This window comes from Apodemus sylvaticus, chromosome 23 (genome assembly GCF_947179515.1).
Source record: "Apodemus sylvaticus chromosome 23, mApoSyl1.1, whole genome shotgun sequence".
Lineage (NCBI taxonomy): Eukaryota > Metazoa > Chordata > Mammalia > Rodentia > Muridae > Apodemus > Apodemus sylvaticus.
In genome coordinates, this window is record NC_067494.1 from 5,205,547 (window position 1) to 5,225,755 (window position 20,209).

At 37.7% G+C, this 20,209-nt stretch overlaps 1 pseudogene; it reads left to right on the forward strand.

Annotated features, from left to right (window-relative positions):
- Window positions 1-12,909: 12,909 nt before the first annotated feature.
- Window positions 12,910-14,153, forward strand: LOC127674239 (Y-box-binding protein 3-like; annotated as a pseudogene).
- The last annotated feature ends 6,056 nt before the right edge of the window (window positions 14,154-20,209 follow it).

Here is a 20,209-nt window from a genome sequence, read left to right on the forward strand (position 1 = left end):
GCATATATATATATATGGTTGATTGAGCAAAAGCCCAAGGGACTACACAGAAAGAGCTCACTCATTCTGGATGACAAATAAGCTCCAACCATTATTGCATAGAGAAAGAAATAAATGAAAGAAACCCAAGTCTGTAAGGAAAAAGCCCTGTTCTTGTCAGTAAGAAGTACTGCTGGTAGGCAGAACCCTGCCCCATGGTCAGAAGATCCTGCTCACCCTCTCTGCTCTTTTCAGTTCCTTATGCTCTGGTACTTTATTATTATTATTACTCTTATTATTATTACTTTCCTTATTCTTCCTTCTCTTCCTCCTGATCCTCCTTTTCCTCCTCCTCCTGCCACTTCTTATCTCTCTTGGTTAATGTTACTAATCCTAGTTCTTGTTCTTCTTTCCACTTTTTAGGATTCATAATTGAATGCTATCCTAATCATTGGTTTTCAAAAGCTCACACAAACGTCAATCATAAATCAAATAATAAATTGAATAAGAGGTAACAACTGAGACATTTACATACTTTTCCAATTAAATTAATTATCTAATTAAACATTCATTATCTGTCATTAGCTCCACAGGTTTATTGAGAGTTTAAATGAGTAATTCTTAGATCAAGTTAGCATGTTATATCAACAGTCAAATGCTTTGCCTAGTGTTTGATTAATATTAAAAGTTTTATATAGCTAAACCCATTAACTATTCTATCTTCTGTCCTTGCACCTACAATAAATCATTTATTCCCCTTAACCTTTAGTTATCAGATAATACTTTTATAACGAGATAAAAACATATGTTTTACTAGATCATAAATCTGTTTGATGCCTGCTTTCTATCCTTCTGCAAATAACTTGTTACACATGAAGACTTGCAGGAACTTAAATGGTTCAATAGTTATTAGTATAATCTTAGGAATTGTATTGAATCATTAATAGGAATGAGGAAATTATCTATTTGTATACATATATGTTACAAAGACTACATCATTGTTAATCTGAAGAAAATCTGCCTAATAAGGTGGGCAATGCCCTGGAATTATTATATTAATCTTAAAATGGCAGGAAATGCATATAAGTTGCAAGAATCAATCCTGAGATGAAGTCTCTCAAGGCTTTGTCTCCTAGAGCTCAGGCATCACATAGTCCATGCAAAGGAAGCGGACCATCTCAGGAAAGTCATCTGCTAGCCTTCAACCTATCCTGTCATGAACTCATGATCTTCTTGCATGGGACTTGTGGATGTAGTAACTACTCTGTGTCACAACACCCAAGCATATGGATGTTTTCAATTATTGAGGGCCGAGAACCATCCATCTATGGATAGTAAAGAAAAATGTTTGTGTGCTTCTGTGTGTGTGTTTGTAATCAGAATCCAAGAACAGAAAATTATTTCTACATTCATAAAACATTTCTTATGCCTAATAACTTACTTTATATTAATTGGTATTATCATAGAATTGTATGGACCTGATTTTGAAAGATCTGAACAAGTCCAATAAACCTTTCATTTTATTCCTTTCTGGTGTACCAAATGACTCAAATGAATAGCAGAAAGAAATGAAAAAAGGCTTCCTAGGACATTCAAGAAAACAGGACCATCAACATTGTATACCTTATTGCTTACAGTCCAAGTAAATAATGAACAGGTGGTTATTTCACAGAAAAGAGATTTCTTACACATCACTGAACTTTGATAATCCAACATTGACAGCTGCATGATGGGCCTTCCACATTAGAAGGGTTGCTGTGCTTTCATCTGTGTCATACACAGGAGCATATCCAAGCATAGACACTGGCCTCCTGGACTGCAGATACTACAGAATACACAATGGGAAATGAGAATAGAACATGGTATCAAACTTAAATAAATTTCATAGCTGCAAGTCAATTGCTAAAAACAATAACTTTGAAGTAGTACTTCACTTAATTGTATCACTTAATTGTATAGACATTTATTAGTATGAAGATAAATTTATCACTTAAAATGGCATTTAATTTTGTTATTTGCTTTACATGCATTTTATGTGAACTTACTTGCCTAAATTTGGAAATTGCCATATCATTTTTAAGTTTTTTACAGACACAGACCTGCTAATTCACTGCTATTTATCAACATTTCAGAATACTATCCTGAATTCCCAAGGAAAAAATATTCTATAATTCTAGTTTATGTCCTAAAGAAACAATAAGTTCTGTAAATTTTGCAACTACAACTGCACTGAAATCACTTCTCTGGCTTCAGAATTGTGAGTCAAATAAAAAAGCAATAATTGCATTGTTTTACCTTGTACAGAGTTTTGGCTGCCTCCAAAAGATATGGGTATGAAAAATTGCATTCTTTAAGAGAGTAACAGAAGTCAGGCCTTTTTCCTCCTGGAGTTACTAGAGCTATCTGACGTCCTAAATCCTCTAAAATGAGACACACTGAAACTAATAGCAAAGAAACTGGGGAAGAGCCTTGAGCACATGGGCTAAGGGGAAAATTCTCTGAATAGAATACCAATAGTTTATGCTCTAAGATCAAATTGACAAATGGGACCTCATAAAATTACAATGTTTCTGTAAGGCAAAGGATACTGTCAATAGGACAAAACAGCAACCAACAAATTGGGAAAAGATCTTTGCCAACCCTACGTCCAACAGAGGGCTAACATCCAATATATACAAAGAACTCAAGAAGTTAGACTCAAGACTGTTAAATAACCCTATTAAAAAATGGGATACAGAGCTAAACAAACAATTTTCACCTGAGGAATATTGAATGGCTGAGAAGCACCTAAAGAAATGTTAAATATCCTTAGTCATCAGGAAAATGAAAATCAAAACAACCCTAATATTTCACCTCACACAAGATAGAATGGCTAAGATCAAAAGCTAAGGAGATAGCAGGTGCTGGTGAGGATGTGGAGAAAGAGAAACACTCCTCCATTGCTGGTGGGGTTGCAGTCTGCAGTTCCTCAGAAAACTGGGTATGATAGTACCAGAGGAAGGACCCTATTATACCACTCCTGGGAATATACCCAAAGGATTCCCCAGCATGTAATAAGGACACATGCTCCACTATGTTCATAGCAGTCTCATTTATGTTAGCCAGAAGCTAGAAAGAACCCAGATGTCCCTCAGTGGAGGAATGGATACAGAAAATGTCATATATTTACACAATGGAATACTACTCAGCTATTAAAAACAATTAATTTATGAAATTCTTAGTCAAATGGGTGGAACTGGAACATATCATCCTAAGTGAGGTAACCCAATCACAAAAGAACACACATGGTATGCACTCACTGATAAGTGAATATTAGCCCAGAAGCTCGGAATACTCAAGACACAATTCACATATCAAATGATGCCCAAGAAGAAGGAAGGAGAGGCCCCTGCTCCTGGTAAAGCTCAATGGAACAGTGTAGGGGAATACCGGGACAGGGAAGTGGGAGGGGGTTGATTGGGGAACATGAGAGGAAAGGGCTTATGGGACATTTGTAGAGGAGGGACCAGGAAAGGGGAAACCATGTGAAATGTAAATAAAGAATATATCTTTTTTTAAAGGGGGGAAAGGAACTAAAAACTCAGCATGATGAGTTTTCAATCTTAGTGTGGAAAAGATGGAAGCTAAAAGATTTCATGCTATAAGTCAGCCAAGGAAAGAGTTTGAGATGACTGTAGACTACAACATGACACACTGACTCCAAAGATGTGCAGAAATAAAAGGAAACAGGAGAGAGGGAGAGAGGGAGGACGTGAGGGAGAGTTGAGGGAGAAAGTGAATGATGGAGGGAGGGAAGGAGAAAGAGGAGGAAGCACAGAAACAACACCAGACCGATATAGGCAGAGGTATACAATATTTTGAACTGGTGTAGACTAGCCTAAATCTAATCAATAATATCTTTCTAAATAGTTATAGCAGTAATATACAATACACAGAACTTCCTTTTGTTGAGCATAAGGAACTCTTGAATCCATGTAAGTTTACTATGAGTTAATTGCATCTAACACGTAGCTAAAATGCATACACACTTTAAACTGTCTTATCTTTCTTGCTTAGAGTGACTAATGCCTGTAAAGAATATTCTGTCAAAGTGTTAAAGCAACACTACAGTGTAGGAGAGAATTAATTAAACCACTTTGGTTCCTGGTGGGTCCAGTGCACACTACAAGCACTGCACCAGCCCAAGAGCTCTCTGAATTCACAAATGAGAGACACAAATGCCAGATAATTTTTGGTATGCTTTGACTAGCTCAATGGTTGGGCATTTCTGTCCTCCCCAAGGCTAGTATGCATTCTACCTTCCAATATCCTGAGACAATTTGCTAAATCACCATTTCATCTCTACTACTCCAGACCAAATGGAGAAGTGGCCTCTGGGGTCATTTTCTCAGATTCTTACATGCCCGTGGGAGAAAGTTTCATCTGTCTCCTTCCTGATCATGGCAATTCCTCTCCTCTCCCCTCTCTCTCGGACTCTTGCCTGTGCAATCTAAAAGTCCATCCTTGTCCCCCTGCCCAGCAAATGTCTCTATGTTAATTCTTCATTATCAACTGAAGCCAGCTGGGAGCAGGGGATCTCAGGTCTGGAAGTGCGTCTTTTTGGTAGCCAAAAGAAGACAAAGCATTAGAAAAAAACTTCCAACACTACATTAATTACAATTACACATTTAAATCTCTAGGTCCTGAGATTAGACCTAACTGATTGAAGACATTCACTATCAGTTAATCTTTCTATTGATGACCCAAAGGCCTGAATGAATAAAGTATTGGACAACACTTAGTTGACTCAGTGACAGATGTGTAATAAGATCTTTGACCTTGTAAAAGTGGTAAGAAGTTTTAACCCCATGGGTATGAAAAACATGTTTAAAAGCTCAGATAGTTTGACTATCTAATTCTCATTGCATCCTTTGAGACACACTCAGAAATAATGCTTAAAAAGTATATGGACACCCTGTACACTTCCTAAAGTGGGCACATTAAATTAATCCTGATGTAAGTTTAACATTAGGAGGAGCCTTAATCTTGAACACTGGTTTAAAAATGTCAAAATAGAGGAAATCGGGGTGTAAAGTTGAGAATTTTGAAATAGTATGATAAATTATTTAGCATAAATATTATTTCAAAATAAAATTTTCTGATAGGTTTGTTCAGGGTCTCGTGAAACAATAATAACCATTTTCCCATGAGAAGTGAGTCCAGTGGAGCTTCCCATTGCTGATCTAAGTTTCAGGACAAGGGATCTTTTCTATGAGTTCTCTTCATCCCCTAGATGTGTGCTGCTGACATTGATATAATGAGTGACAGATAATGGGGGCAAGTAGTCAAAAGAGCCATTCAAACGGTCTCCCAGTCATATTGTGAAGGGAAACCAACAGCATTTACAATAGTATGTTATGTTTGGGAGGAATTTACAAAAGAGCTATGGTTAAAAGACTATTCAAAATAATATAACATATATATGTATATATGTTATATTGATACTACATATGAGGAAAAGCATCTACAAAAGTGAATTTACATAAGGTGTTTAACACAGCCTTTAAATTAATTAGTGATAGCTACATTTCCACATCCCATCCTCTGTTCTGCCATCTCATACCCTTTCCCATTTAATTCCTCTACTCTAATTTCTGCTTCATTCCTTTATAACATTATATTCTACCCTCTCACATGCCTTGATACCTTACTAGCTACCTGATTACTCTGCTATTTTCATTGGACAAATGATATATAATAGGACTGATATTAAAGCCCTTTCTGATATAAAATCTGCAATTAATACACCCCCAGTCTTCATGTCATGAGTTAATTGCTTCTGAGATAGAAAGCAGGTACTTACAACTTAAAATAAATTCATTAGAGCTGTGAAACAATTAGATAATGGTCATAAAAGGGAAAGAACTACAGAGCAATAGTGATTTTAAAAAAGAACAGTATAGTATTGGTACAGAAACAGGCATATTGATCAATGGAATGGAATGAAAGACCCAGAAAAAAAATCCACCCACCTATGGACACTTGATTTTCTTTATTAAGAAGGCCAAATCATACAATGGAAACATGAAAGCATCTTCAACAAATAGTGCTGGTCTAACTAGATGTCTACATGAAGAATGCAAATATATCCATATTTATTACCTTGCACAAAACTAAAGTACAAATGGATCAAGGACCTCAACATAAAACCATCAGATACATTAAATCACATAGAAGAGAAAGTGGGATATACCCTTGGACAGGAGACACCAATGGCCCAGGCGCTAAGATCAACAATTGATGAGTGGGACCTCATGAAACTGTAAAGCTTCTGCAAGGCAAAGGACACTCTCAATAGGACAAAATGGCAGCCTATAGATTGGGAAAAGATCTTCACTAGTCCTACATCTGACAGATGGCTAATATCCAAAAATTATAAAAGACTCAAGAAGTTAGTCCCCAAAAACCCATATATCCCAATTTTAAAAATGAGGTAGCATGCAAAGCAGATTTCTCAACAGAGCAATCTCAGTTGACCAAGGAACACATACAGGAATGTTCAAAGTCCTTAACATGAGAGAAATGCAAATCAAAACAAATTTCAGCTTCCCTCTCACACCCATCATAATGACTACGATGAAAAACTCAGGAGTTAGCACATACTGGGTAGAATGTGGAGCAAGAGGAACACTCCTACGTTGTTGGTAGGAGTGTAAACTTGTACCCACACTCTGGACATCAATTTGTCAGATTCTCAGAAAATAATTCTTGGAATAGTTCTACCTCAAGATCCAGCCATCCTACCTGAGAATATACCCAAAAGATGTTCTACCACTCCACAAAGACCATTGCTCAGCTATGCTCAAAGTAGCTTTATTCATAACACCCAGAAGCTAGAAATAACCTAGATGTCCCTAATTGAATAATGGATAAAGAAGGTGTGGTTCATCTGCACAATGGAATACTATTCATCAATTAAAAACAAAGAAATCATGAATTTTTCAGGCAATGGAACTTGAGAATATCATGCTGAGTGAGATAAACCAGTCCCAAAAGGACACTCACTTATAAGTGCTTATTAGGCATAAAATACAGGATACCTTCACTACACTCCACAGACCCAAAGAAGTTAAACAGGAAGGAAGCACCAAGTGAGGATGCTAGAATCTCACCTAGAAGGAGGAATAAAATAGTCATATGAAGCAGATGAACAGAGAAAACTGGGTGGGAGAGGAGATAGGTAGGGAAATGAGGGCGTTCATGGTCAGGTGTGGAAAAGGGCAGCAGAGATGGTCATATTGCCATAAGAATGAATAGGAATTTGCAACTGTGAGGGTGCAAAGTTGGTGGCTATTTCCAGTATAAGACAGAGACCTGGGATAACAGGCACACCCTATTATCAATGGGAATGACCTTAGCCATGACTCACTACATTTGGGGGATTTGGAACTTGAAGAGGCCATTTACTGTAGTCATGTAGGAGCTCTAGTAGAGCAATTAAGAGAGTGGAATAAGATTCATTGTAGGTACAAGGGCAGAAGATAAAATAATGGCTGGGTATATCTATCCAGCCCAAATGTTTTTGTTAACCTAGACACATGAATTGTGGTTTTTTAACTTTTAATAAACCTGTGGAGCTAGTGATAAAAAGCAAATGTCTAGTTAGATACAAACTCAATAGAAACAGAAGCAAACATAACTTTTGCAGCTATCTAATTCAATTTATGATTGGAATCTATGTCTAAACTTGTGGTGAACCTTTTGATTATTGGAATACAATGTGATGATGTATTTGGTGGAATGTATAAAGAACTGAGAACAAATAGCAGAAGAGGAGATCAAAATTAGGAGGAAGAAGAGAGCAAGATACAGAATGCAGAGAGAAGGGGAGAGAAATGAGGCTCTGCAGAGAGAGTAGAAAGACAAGGCAGGCTTCTTCTTATCACAGGATGGAACAGAGTTTGTTGTCACAGCAAGACAGGCATAGTCTTACTACAGAGGACAAAGCTTTTTGCTTACAAACTTGGATTTAATCCATTTAGCAGTAAAAAGGTTGGAACTTTTCCTTTATGCAATGAATGTTGAACATTATTTTTCAACTATAATGAATGATTTCTTTCTGCTCTGAAACTTCGGCTTCTTCTCCATGTGCATATGTCTGTAAACAAAGGTGTGTCTATATAAATATATAAGTATGTCAGTTATGAGATAGATTGTTGGGTCCAACAGTATGTGATAATGAGTTGTATGTATGAATATATGTGTGTTTATGCATATTTGCTTGTGTAAAAGTTTTTCCTTCTGTGAGCATGATTCTCTTTTTCTGCTTCAATAAATGTTTATTGCTCCAAACCACCCTCCTGCCTGGCAAGAAAGAATTAAGACTTCTTGGAAATAAGGGGAAAATCCCTAGAAATTAATCCTTAATTTAATTCCCTGGTGTTAAGCAACACGTGTGAGTCACCAAAGCCACCAGATTTCATCTACAACATAAGCAAGAAAGGTTTTAGGTATTTGGCATACATGGAGAGTTTAAAGGCCAGAAATTATCACTCTTCTTCCCGACATCCAACTCTGGGTCCCACTTCCTCCCATTCCAGGCCAGGCATGCTCCTGCTATGAGATATATTTATTTGGTTTTTTTTTAATTTTATTCAATATATTTTTTATTTACATTTGAAATGATTTCTACTTTTCTGGTCCCCCACTCCCCGAAAGTCACATAAGCCCCCTTCCCTCCCTCTGTTCTCCCACCCACCCCTTCCCACTTTCCTGTTCTGGTTTTGTATTATACTGCTACACTGAGTCTTTCCAGAACTAGGGGCCACTCCTCCGTTCTTCTTGTACCTCATTTGATGTGTGGACTATGTTTTGGGTATTCCAGTTTTCGAGGCTAATATCCACTTATTAGTGAGTGCATACCATGATTGATCTTTTCAGACTGGGTTACCTCACTTAGTATGATGTTCTCCAGCTCTTAAAAAATGTTCAACTTCACTAGTCATCAGGGAAATGCAAATCAAAACAACCCTGATATTTCACCTTACACCAGTCAGAATGGCTAAGATTAAAAACTCAGGAGACAGCAGGTGTTGGCGAGGATGTGGAGAAAGAGGAACACTCCTCCACTGCTGGTGGGGTTGCAAATTAGTACAACCACTCTGGAAATCAGTCTGGCGGTTCCTCAGAAAACTGGGCATGTCACTTCCAAAAGATCCTGCTATACCACTCCTGGGCATATACCCAGAGGATTCTCCAGCATGTAATAAGGTTATATGCTCCACTATGTTCATAGCAGCCCTATTTATAATAGCCAGAAGCTGGAAAGAACCCGGGTATCCCTCACTAGAAGAATGGATGCAAAAAATGTGGTATATCTACACAATGGAGATATATTTATTTGTAACTCAGAAATTCAATAGAATTAATTATTAGTGGGTTATATAACTGTTGGGCTGAAATTATTACTAGCCCATAAATCGAAATATAAAGGCACAGATGTTTCTAATATCAAATACATTAAAAAGTTTAATTACTTGGTAGTAATGAAATTATTAATAGTTTAATATTTTAGTATTGATGGGTATTTCTGTGCCTGAGTGAATTTAAATATATCATATGCATACAGGATCCTGCAAAAGGTAGAAAAGTGCCTTTGATCTCCAAGAACTAGAGTTGAAAGTGTTTTTGAGCCTGTGTCACCACAAGAACAGTGATTCTTCTTACACAGTGAGCCATCATTCTATCCCAATAATTCAGTATTTGTGAAGAAAACAATTTGTTATAGTAAATCCATAATACCCGGAGGGGCTATAGTTAGAGAATTCTTGAATCTGTTCCTGATTTGATAGGATAATTTGGACAGTTATTTAATTTCAGTGGGTCTTTTAAACCAACGTTCTGAATGTCACGATTTCACACAGACATGTCCATCTAATGAGATTATGTGTGATAATATTTGATTTCCACAGTGCAGTTAACTAAACATTCTCTAATGCTCTGTGTCTGATCTAGTTCATAACGACAATGTCTTTTAAGCAATTCATACTTAAATCTTTATTCATAAAAACTAACTTTCATGCCTTCAACTAAGTGACAAAAAGAAATAACTGAAACATCTTTAATTACTGTTGCCATGTCTCTTGGATCTGTAGCTTATCTAAAAGCTTCCTCCATGAGAACTACTTTTCATGGGGCCAGAAGGCACTATACAAACTTCCAAAGTGATCAACAGTCCTGCTTAGCTATGATAATCAGAAACAACAGTGACTAATACTGCACAGCAATTCTACTGGTGCAGTAGCAGAATGTATCACTTTGTGATCACCAGTAGTTCTCAAATTGGACTTAAGGCCCATTCAAAAAAAAAAGGAAAGCATGCCTGAAACTGGAGGCGTAGCTAACTGTGTAAAACTAGTGAAGTCATCCATCTTCAGGGGAGCCTACAACCATCATACAACCTAACTGCATTCTAAATATTTGTCCCTATACTCAGATAGCTGTAATCATCACCCTGTAACAAGAAAACTTGCAACGCAGACATTGGAGACCATTATAGTCAACCAATCAGACTCCCCCTCAGAGCTCCCAGGGACTAAACCACCAACCAGAGAATACACATGGAGGGACCCATAGCTCCAGAGGAATTTTTAAGAAGAGGATGGCCTCTCATCAGTGGGAGGGGAGGCCCTTGGTCCTGTGAAGGTTCAATGCCCCAGTGTAGGGGAATGCCAGGGAGTGGGTAGGTGGGTGGGGAAACACCCTCACAGAAGCAGGGAGGGGAGCAGGAAGTGGGAGGGGAGGGTGAGATAGGGAGTTTCAGGGTAGGGGACTTGGAAAGGAGTAACATTTGAAGGAAATAGAAAAAAATATCCAATAAAAATAGAAAATAACACAATAAGTCAGGAGGCCAAGTTATAGCACCCAGTCTTAATGTAGCCATCTAGAAAACAATTCGCCCACATTAGACTCATAGACACTGTAGAAGAGAAAGCAGAGACATCATGAGAGCCATGAGATCAGTGCATTTTCTGTGAGACTGCATCTCCAGGAAATGCTATATGTTACATACTTAAATTCTCAGCAACATGACTATCAAACCTGGGCCAAACAAGGACAACATCAACAGATTTTTTGAATGTTGTCAGAGAGGGCTGGATGAAGCCCAGGAAGTCTCAGTCCTACACAAGGAATAGGAAATGCTGAGAAACTGAAAAAGAATCTTCCTTAAGAAAGAGAACACCAGTTGGTTATCTAATACCAAACAGACAGCCCTGACAACATACATACAAATATATTATTTAGACTGACAGATTGTATATATATATATATATATATATATATATATATATATATATATATATACACATATATATATGCCCATACATACATATGTAACAATATTAATGAACAAAAAGGTCATGAATGTGAAAAACAGAACCAAAGGGTGTACGGAACACTATAAAGAAAGGAAAGATTGGGGGTGCTTATTTCATTATATTATTCTCAAAAATAAATAAATAGTAATGCAAACATTAAAAAGCTAAGGGAGAACGAGGAAAAACTTGAATAATCAAAATAATCATTCTGTCATTTACTGGGCGGGATACAGCTGCCGTCCACTTGCCACCTGCATTTGTGTTTATTTTTTAAAATTCAGTAGCTGGTAATGCGAATTTGCTATTTCACAGGAGGTTAAAGGACAATTTTTGAGATGATTTTCCCTTTGCACCATGAGATTTTGAGCTTGAACTCAGACCATGAGTCTTGTACTACACATACTTACACCCATGCAGCCTTCTTTCTGCCCTCACAGCCTGGAGCTTTTAAATATTTTCACAGGTGTACAAATTTGTAAATATATTTATATTATTACATTGATGAAAATATGCTGCAATTATTTGCATATCTAATTTATTGTTTAATTTATGAAATACTAAGCTTCTTCCAATTTTATAATTATATTCAATTTATCTAAGATATAATAGATAGACAATAATAACCCCTGTTCAGTGAATTGTTAAACATTCAGATCTCATGTGACATTGATACAGTCAATTTTCACTCATTTTTCAAAATCATACCTGTTATTTTCTTTAGCTTAGAAGTGAAAAGCACAAATTGCTTTTGTCTGTAGGCTGAAGTCCTTTTTCACAACTGGATCCTTTACATCTTTGAGTAGCCTAGGTGGGAAACTCACAAGAAATTCATTTGAACTATTAAAATGTGAGGGGTATACTACAGCCACACAAAACTCCATGGTGATTAGAAAGTCCATCGTGAATTTTCTCTCAGATGCTGAAGAATACCATAACATAAGGAACAAATTAAACAGCAACAGCATGTGTTTTTAAAATAAATAAATTAATAATTTTTTCTAAACGAAAATTAAATACCAAATGTTTGTTTTCCTCTCATGTTCTACTCCTTAGATTGATTGTGTGACTTTATGAATAGGTTATTCATCAAGCAGTTGTGAGCTGTAGATGCTGGAAAATTATCTCTGATTCTGCAAGAGCACTGTTAACCACTGAGCCGTCTCCCCAGATTCTCAACTTTAGCCCCATGCTTCTTCAATGAATACTAATTTCTATATGTTCAGTTTTCCAGGATCAATCATTTTCTGCACAAGAATATATGTTAAAAATATAAGAAAGCTACCCACTATAACAAGAAGACATCCAAAGATGAGAAGAGTGATCATTAAAGTCATGAGAAAGGGGAACAAAATGTACCTAATGGCAAACCAAATATGATATATCTATCACAATATATGCACCTAAATTTTATTTGGGAATGCCAAAGAGAAAAATTAGGCTTAAGATTGAACAAATATCGATAGCCTTCATAAAAATCTTATACTTACCATATTTTGATTAGAGTACATTCATTAGAGATAACAATTAATTTCACACAGAAGATTTCATTTAAATAAATCATGTATTTAAATGAATGGCCCAGGCCCCAGGGCCTTCTGTGCTGTTCGCGGGGAGCTCTGGCAGAGACACAGCCTCTGGCCAGCCCTGGCCTCATCAACCCCCGCGGGCAGCGAGAAGAAAGTTCTCGCCACCAAAGTCCTTGGCACTGTCAAATGGTTCAACGTCAGAAATAGATATGGATTAATACACAGAAAATGACACCAAAGAAGATGTGGTTGTACACCAGACTGCCATCAAGAAGAATGATCCACGCAGGTATCCGCGCAGTGTGAGGGTGATGGAGAAACTGTAGAGTTTGATGTGGTTGAAGGAGAAAAGGGAGCTGAAGCAGCAAATGTGACTGGCCCGGGATGGAGGACCTTAGAAGGGGGTTGCTATGCTGCTGGTCTGTGCTGTTACTAGGGCAGGCGCCATGGACCTAAAGGGGAGGGGGGAGGGAGAAGTAGGAGGAGGAGGAGGAGGAGGAGGAGGGGGGGGGGGAGGGGAAAGAGGAGAAGAGGGGAGGGGAGGGGGAATGGGAGGAGGAGGAGGGGGGAGGGGAAAGAGGAGGAGGGGGAAGGGGAAGAAGAGGAGGGGGAAGGGGAAGAGGAAGGAGGGAGGGGGAAGGGGAAGAGGAAGGGGGAGGAGGGGGAGGGGAAAGAGGGGGAAGGGGAAAGAAGAGGAGGGGAGGGGAAAGAGGAGGAGGGGGAAGGGAAAGAGGAGGAGGGGGAAGGGGAAGAAGGAGGGGGGAGGGGAAAGAGGAGGAGGAGGAGGGGGGGGAGGAGGAAGGGAGCTGTAGCAATGAAGGGTTTAAGCTCCCTGCTGCAGATAGGCAGTTTTCTGGGGCCAGGAATCAGCTGCACCACTCCCAGTATCGCTGCCTCCCCCATCCCGCCTGATACAGGTAGCAGCATTTCCCGCCTTACCATGTAGGACAGACCTTTGAACATCGCTCAGGGGGTCTTTCCCCATCCCAACAGAATACAGGCTGGTGAGATTAGAGAGATGAAGGATGGAGTCCGGGAGGGAGCACAGCTCCAGGTTCATCGGAATCCGACTTACCACCCAAAGTTCCGCAGGAGCCATGCTCACCCACAACCTGCCCCTGCTACTGGAGAAGCAAGAGGCCAGTGGTTCAAACCAGCCACCTACCCACCGTGGATTCTGATGCAGGTACAACTACAGGTGTTGCCCCATCCCCTCAACGCTGTGTCACAATAAGGCAAAGAGACCAAGGCAGGTGAAGCACGACCTGAGAATCCCGCTCCAGCCACCTAACAGCAGTGCTGAGTGAACCTGCCTCCCAGGCACCGTCACCATCCACAGGGTGACCTTAAGAATGAATGACCATTCAAAAACATGGCAAAAAAGCACACCCACGATCTTACCAGCACCAAAGAAACAACTAAGCAACAAAATATAAGACTGAGGCTGGAGAGATGGCTCAGAGGTTAAGAACCCTGTTTGCTCTTCCAGAGGTCCTGAGTTCATATCCCAGCTACCACATGGCAGCTTGCAACATCTATAATGGGATCCGATGCCCTCTTCTGGCTTGCAGATGTAAGTGTAGACAGAGCACTGTATACGTAATAAATAAGTAAATAAATAAATAAATCTTTAAAAAATATTTTAAAAATAAAATAAAGTAAAATAAAATAGAAGACTAACCAAGATTTGGACATTAGATGTTTACTGCTACTCTCTCGAAACTAACATCTACAAAGGGAACGAGCCCGCAAGTGTCCATCAAGCTGTATCCCGGGAAACCTGCACGGCTCAGGAGAGCAGCCTCCCATGTTTCAGCAACCTAGTGCTTTATATTTTTTTCGTGGTTTACTGTTTTGGTAATATGAATTGAAAGAAGAAATATTAATATCACATGGGGATTTCTCCAACCAAAGACATCTGAAATATATAGTAAATATTCTTTTTCTTTGGTGTTCATTTTGGATGCTGTCAATAAACTTCCAAGTATCATGATTTAAGAAGAAATTTTATGCCCTTATTTATTCCTAGGATGAGGGGAGAATATTTTTTACTTTCTTAACGTATCTCTCTCTGAAATGCGCAGTAACAAGTTCCGCAAAAATTAAATTTTATCTTCAAAGGATAAAATAAGAATAAAAGGACAAAATAAGAATAAAAGGATAAAAAAGAATGTATAGGTGGGCTTCTAATATGACTGTCAGTAAAAATGGTAAACCTCCCTATAGCTATGATAATTACACCCACAAGTAGACGTTGTCCTCCAAATACCTCTTGTATTGTCCATCACACAACCTAAATTATTCAAAAACATATAAAAACAATTACCTGAAAATCAAGTAGACATTTAGATATTTTATTTCAGTGAAATCAGGCATGGAATTTCAAATAGTTTTGAAACCCCAAACCATAATATATTTGATTACTGATGATCAAAGTAAGAAAGAATAAAAGTTTAAAGCAAAATATTAAATAAAAAGTAATTAGTTTTAACAGAAAATATAGCTTTGTGAATAGGTCTAGCTTCTGTATTTAACATCTAGAAAAAATTATTTTAAACTGGTAATGTAAAGATAACATTTTTGATATTCATCTCCATGTCTAACATTATCCAATTATCAATATTTTTGTTTATGATTATTAACAAAGTCTTAAATTTGTAAGAAAATCAATATATTAAAGATTAGTAAAACAACCTCAAAAGACAATGTAAGACAAACTCAGACACATAAGTCTACCTGATATTAGAAATTATTTTAAGCACAAATAATATAGATCTGTCTAATACAAAGAGATTTATAATTTCAATAATCTTCACATGGAAATAATTTTTATTAGAACAAAAATATACAAGAAAAATGTTTAAAAATTTGTCAACATTAAACAATTTCACTAGGAAGACATCATTAAAGAATGAATTAGAGACCAGAAATTAAGAGAGGGGGGATATTTTTCAGATAGTATACAAGCTAAACCAGGGCATAACAGATATGGAATTATAAGCCTTTTTAAGTTAGGTTAGATAACAGAATGTTCTATTTAGTTGACAAAAATACTGGACCACATGTTAGGTGTATCTTATACTTTATAAATTACAAAGTGGTAATAGTTATGCTCATTTATATTTGAGAGAAAAGTTTTGTTTTATTAGACAGAAAAGGTGAAGTGGTGGAATATTCCCCTAATGAATAAAGATTACAAGGGACCAATCACTCGGTGAGGAGTTGGGTCAGGAAGAGGAAGAGGAAATGAAGGAGAAGGAGACAGTCTTTTTGGATGGCAGGAACAAGGGAGGCAGACAGAATGTAGGAAGCCAGAGGCTGTTGGTTCGAGTGGTAGATCAACCACTCAAGGATTTATAACTTAGATTAGGTTATAAAATTATGATGCTAGGTTCTGCACCCAGTGATTGTGTTACCTGTTGATTCTAAACTAAGCTCGTGTCCTGTTTTCCTTCATGCAGCCACTCAAGTGGGTTCCAGAAAAAGGTAATGGTGGCAGAGCATGGGTGTGCAAGAGGACACCCCAGTCAGCTGCGGGACTTTGAAAGCACAGAGTGGGCGTGGCAGCAGTCAGGCATGGGAACTTAGCGAGCCAGGTGGAGAGAGCAACTTTGGAGCTCCAGAAAGGCAGAGCCAAACTGTGTGAGACAGGCCTGGCTAAAAGAAATAATGTGGTCTCGTTCTGTCGTCAGGCTGAAAACAGACTGAGGCCGCCGGCTGGTGCCTAGCCAGTGATAGCATAGCTTGGTGTTTTTAAGATTTCACATAACACATACACATACCTACACTTACATATGCACACACACACATGCACACACACATACATATACACACATGTTTACGTATATGTATATACATACACATACACAAATATATATACAAACATTTATATATTTACATATTTACACACACACACACATATATATATATATATATATATATATATATATATATTTGTTGAATGGAGCAAATACCCAAACACCAGCACAGAAAGAACTCACCCATTCTGAATAAAAATAAGCTGCAACCCTTGTTGCATAGAGAAAGGAAAAATTTCGACCTTCTTATTGATAAATGAAGGAAACCCAAGTCTGTAAGGAGAAAACCCTGTCTTTATCAGTAAGAAGACCTGATGTTAAGAAAAACCCTGTTCCATGGTAAAAAGAGGTCTGTTTGCTCTCTCTCCACAACTCCTCCTCTGCTGTTGCTGCTGCTGTTGTCATCATCATAGCCCTTCTTCTACTTCTTCCTCTTCCTCTTCCACTTCCTCCTTTTTCTTTTCCTTTTCCTGTTCCTCCTCCTCCTTATCATCATCATCATCATCATCATCATCATTATCATCTCTCTTTTTTATTTTTCCTAGTTCTTGTCCTTTTTTTCTTTTGGGGGGGGATACATGGTCTGTCGTGACCACCCTCACCGGCAAGGAATGACGCAATACAGGAAGATCTTCTTCAAGCAGTTTACTCAGGATCCCTGTACAAGCTTCTTCTGACCCCGGAGAAAATAAGCCAAGCCCTTAAATACTAATAGCCAGCCAATCAGGCTTAGCCATGGCATTGCTGATAGGCTGTATCCACGCGGAAGGCTCAAGACTCAACAGGCTCCACCCAAATAAGGAGTTCTTTACAACAGGGAGCCCGCCAGCGGGAAGGCAGAAAGCGGAAACCAGTGCCATTTTAAGGGTGCGGTAGCAAGCAGCTCCCTACAATGGTCAAATGTTATTCTAAACATATCTTTTTCAAAAGTTCACAACAAGTTCAAACATAAATTCAAATAGTAATTTAAATAAGAATTAAAACAGAGATGTTTACATGTGTATCCATTAAGACTAGTTATATAACTGAACATTCATTATCTGTCATTACCTCTACAGGTTCATTGACTGCTTAAATGAACAATTCTCATGTCTATGTTAGTATGGTATATCAAGAGGCAAATTATCTGCCTAGTGACTCATTAGTATTGAAGTTTGGAATAGATAAACCCAGTGAATATTTTTATTTTCTGTCTTTGTACCTACTCTAAATCATTTCTCCCCCTCCCTTTACAACCTTTATTTATCAGAACATAGATTTGTGGAATGCAGAGACACTTCTTTGATTATACATCTTACACATTGCACATGTGCCAACATTCTTGGGAAACTACAGCATGGCATACCTTATCCCACAACACACAAAAAACGCTGGATTTCCAGTTCTTTGCTTCAGTACCTTCCGAGAGGCCATTTGCTGTAAATATGGATAGTTATTAAAACTTCCCTAAAAATGTTTTTATTTTTTATATCATGAATTAAAGCCCTCCTGGCCCAGTGCAACAAAGCTATGTCTATATAAATATTCCACAATTTTGAAAGATTGACTGACTAGAACATCACATGTTTAGAAGCATTGGGATATTTTTGATCCAGAAACAATTATTTTGAGCTATCTTTAACTTCCTCAATAGCCATCCATTACCCACATTTTTCTGACCTAACATCACTGTGACTAGCATGTGGAACTCTGAGGCAAACAGACAACTAATTTCCAAGCCAGCTTTGCCATTGACCTGTGAGAACAGCAGCAGGGGTTACCTCCTTTGTTTTAACCACCTACTTGATGCTCCCAACAGGGTAAGTACTTCAAGGGCTCCAAATTGAAATTTCCTCTTGTAATGTAGCCGCTAACACCACATAAAATTTTACCACACTAAACAAAGCCCTTAGCTTAAGCAGAATTTATGTTTCCAGGCCTTGGTAACTTAAACTTGATTCTAAAATAGAATGTCTTATTACAATTGAAAGTAGAACTGTGTCTTTCACTTCATCTTATTGGTCTACATGTCTGATCTTTCGCTGTAGGTCTTGGCATCTGCCTCTATCTGCTGTTGGATAAATCCTCTCAGTAAACAATTGTGCTAAGTTTCCTGTCTGAAAACATAGCAGAGTTCCGTTAATAGTGTCAGGAGTTGGCTCTCTCACATGGGATTGGTCTCAACTTGCAGCAGTTATTAGTTGGCTGTTCCCTCTGTCTCTGTTGTAACTTGCCCCTGCATATCCTTTAGGCAAGACAAATTTTGGATTGAAGGCTATGTGGGGGTATTTTTGAAAAAGGCCAAGTAACATACAAAGGCAGACCTATCAGAATTACACCAGACTTCTCAACAGAGACACTAAAAGCCAGAAGAGCCTGGACAGAGGTCATGCAGACAATAAGAGAATACAAATGTCAGCCCAGGCTACTATACCAAGCAAAAACTCTCAATCAACATAGAAAGAGAAACCAAAATATTCCAAGATAAAACTAATTCAAACTATATATATATATAGTATATATATATATATATATATATATATATATATATATATATATATACCAATCCAGCCATACAGAGGATTCTAGAAGGAAAACATCAACACAAGGAAGATATCTTTTCCAAAGAAAACACAAGAAATTGATAATCCCACAACAAACCCAAAAGAAGAGAATCACATGCATATAATGCCACCTACAATAGCAAGCATAACAGGAACTAACAATCATTTGTCTTTAATACCTCTCAATATCAATGAACTCAGTTCCCTATAAAAAGATATAAGCTAACAGACTGGATACACAAACAGGATCCAGCATTTTGCTGCATATAAGTAACACACCTCAATAACAAAGACAGACAGTACCTCAAAGTAAAAGGCTGAAAACAGGTCTTCCAAACAAGTGGTCCCAAGAAACAAGATGGAGTTGCCATTCTAATATCCAATAAAAATAGCCTTTCAACCAAAAATTACCAATATGAAGAAGTACACTTCATATTCATCAAATGAAAAATTGACCAAGATAAAGTCTCAATTCTGAACATCTATGCCCCAAATGCAAGGGTACCCACATTCATAAAAGAAACTTTACTAAAGACAGAAACATATTGAAACCTACACAATAATACTGGAAACTTCAACACCCGCATTATCACTAATGGACAGGTCATTGAAACAGAAACTAAACTAAATTAACTCAAATAAATCAGTAGCCTTCGTTTATATAAATAATAAAGTGGCTGAGAAAGAAATTAGAAAAACAATACACCTCACAACATTCACAAACAATATAAAATATCTTGGGGTAACTCTACCAAGCAAGTCAAAGATCTGTAAGACAAGAACTTCAATATCTAAAGAAATACATCAAAGAAGACCTCAGGAAATGCAAAGATCTTCCATGCTCGTGGATTGATAGAATTAACATAGAAAAATGGCCATCCTACCAAAACCAATCTACTGATTCCAAACAATCCCCATTAAAATCCCAACACAATTCTTAAAAGACATGGAAAAGGAATTCTCATATTCATCTGGAAAAGCAAACA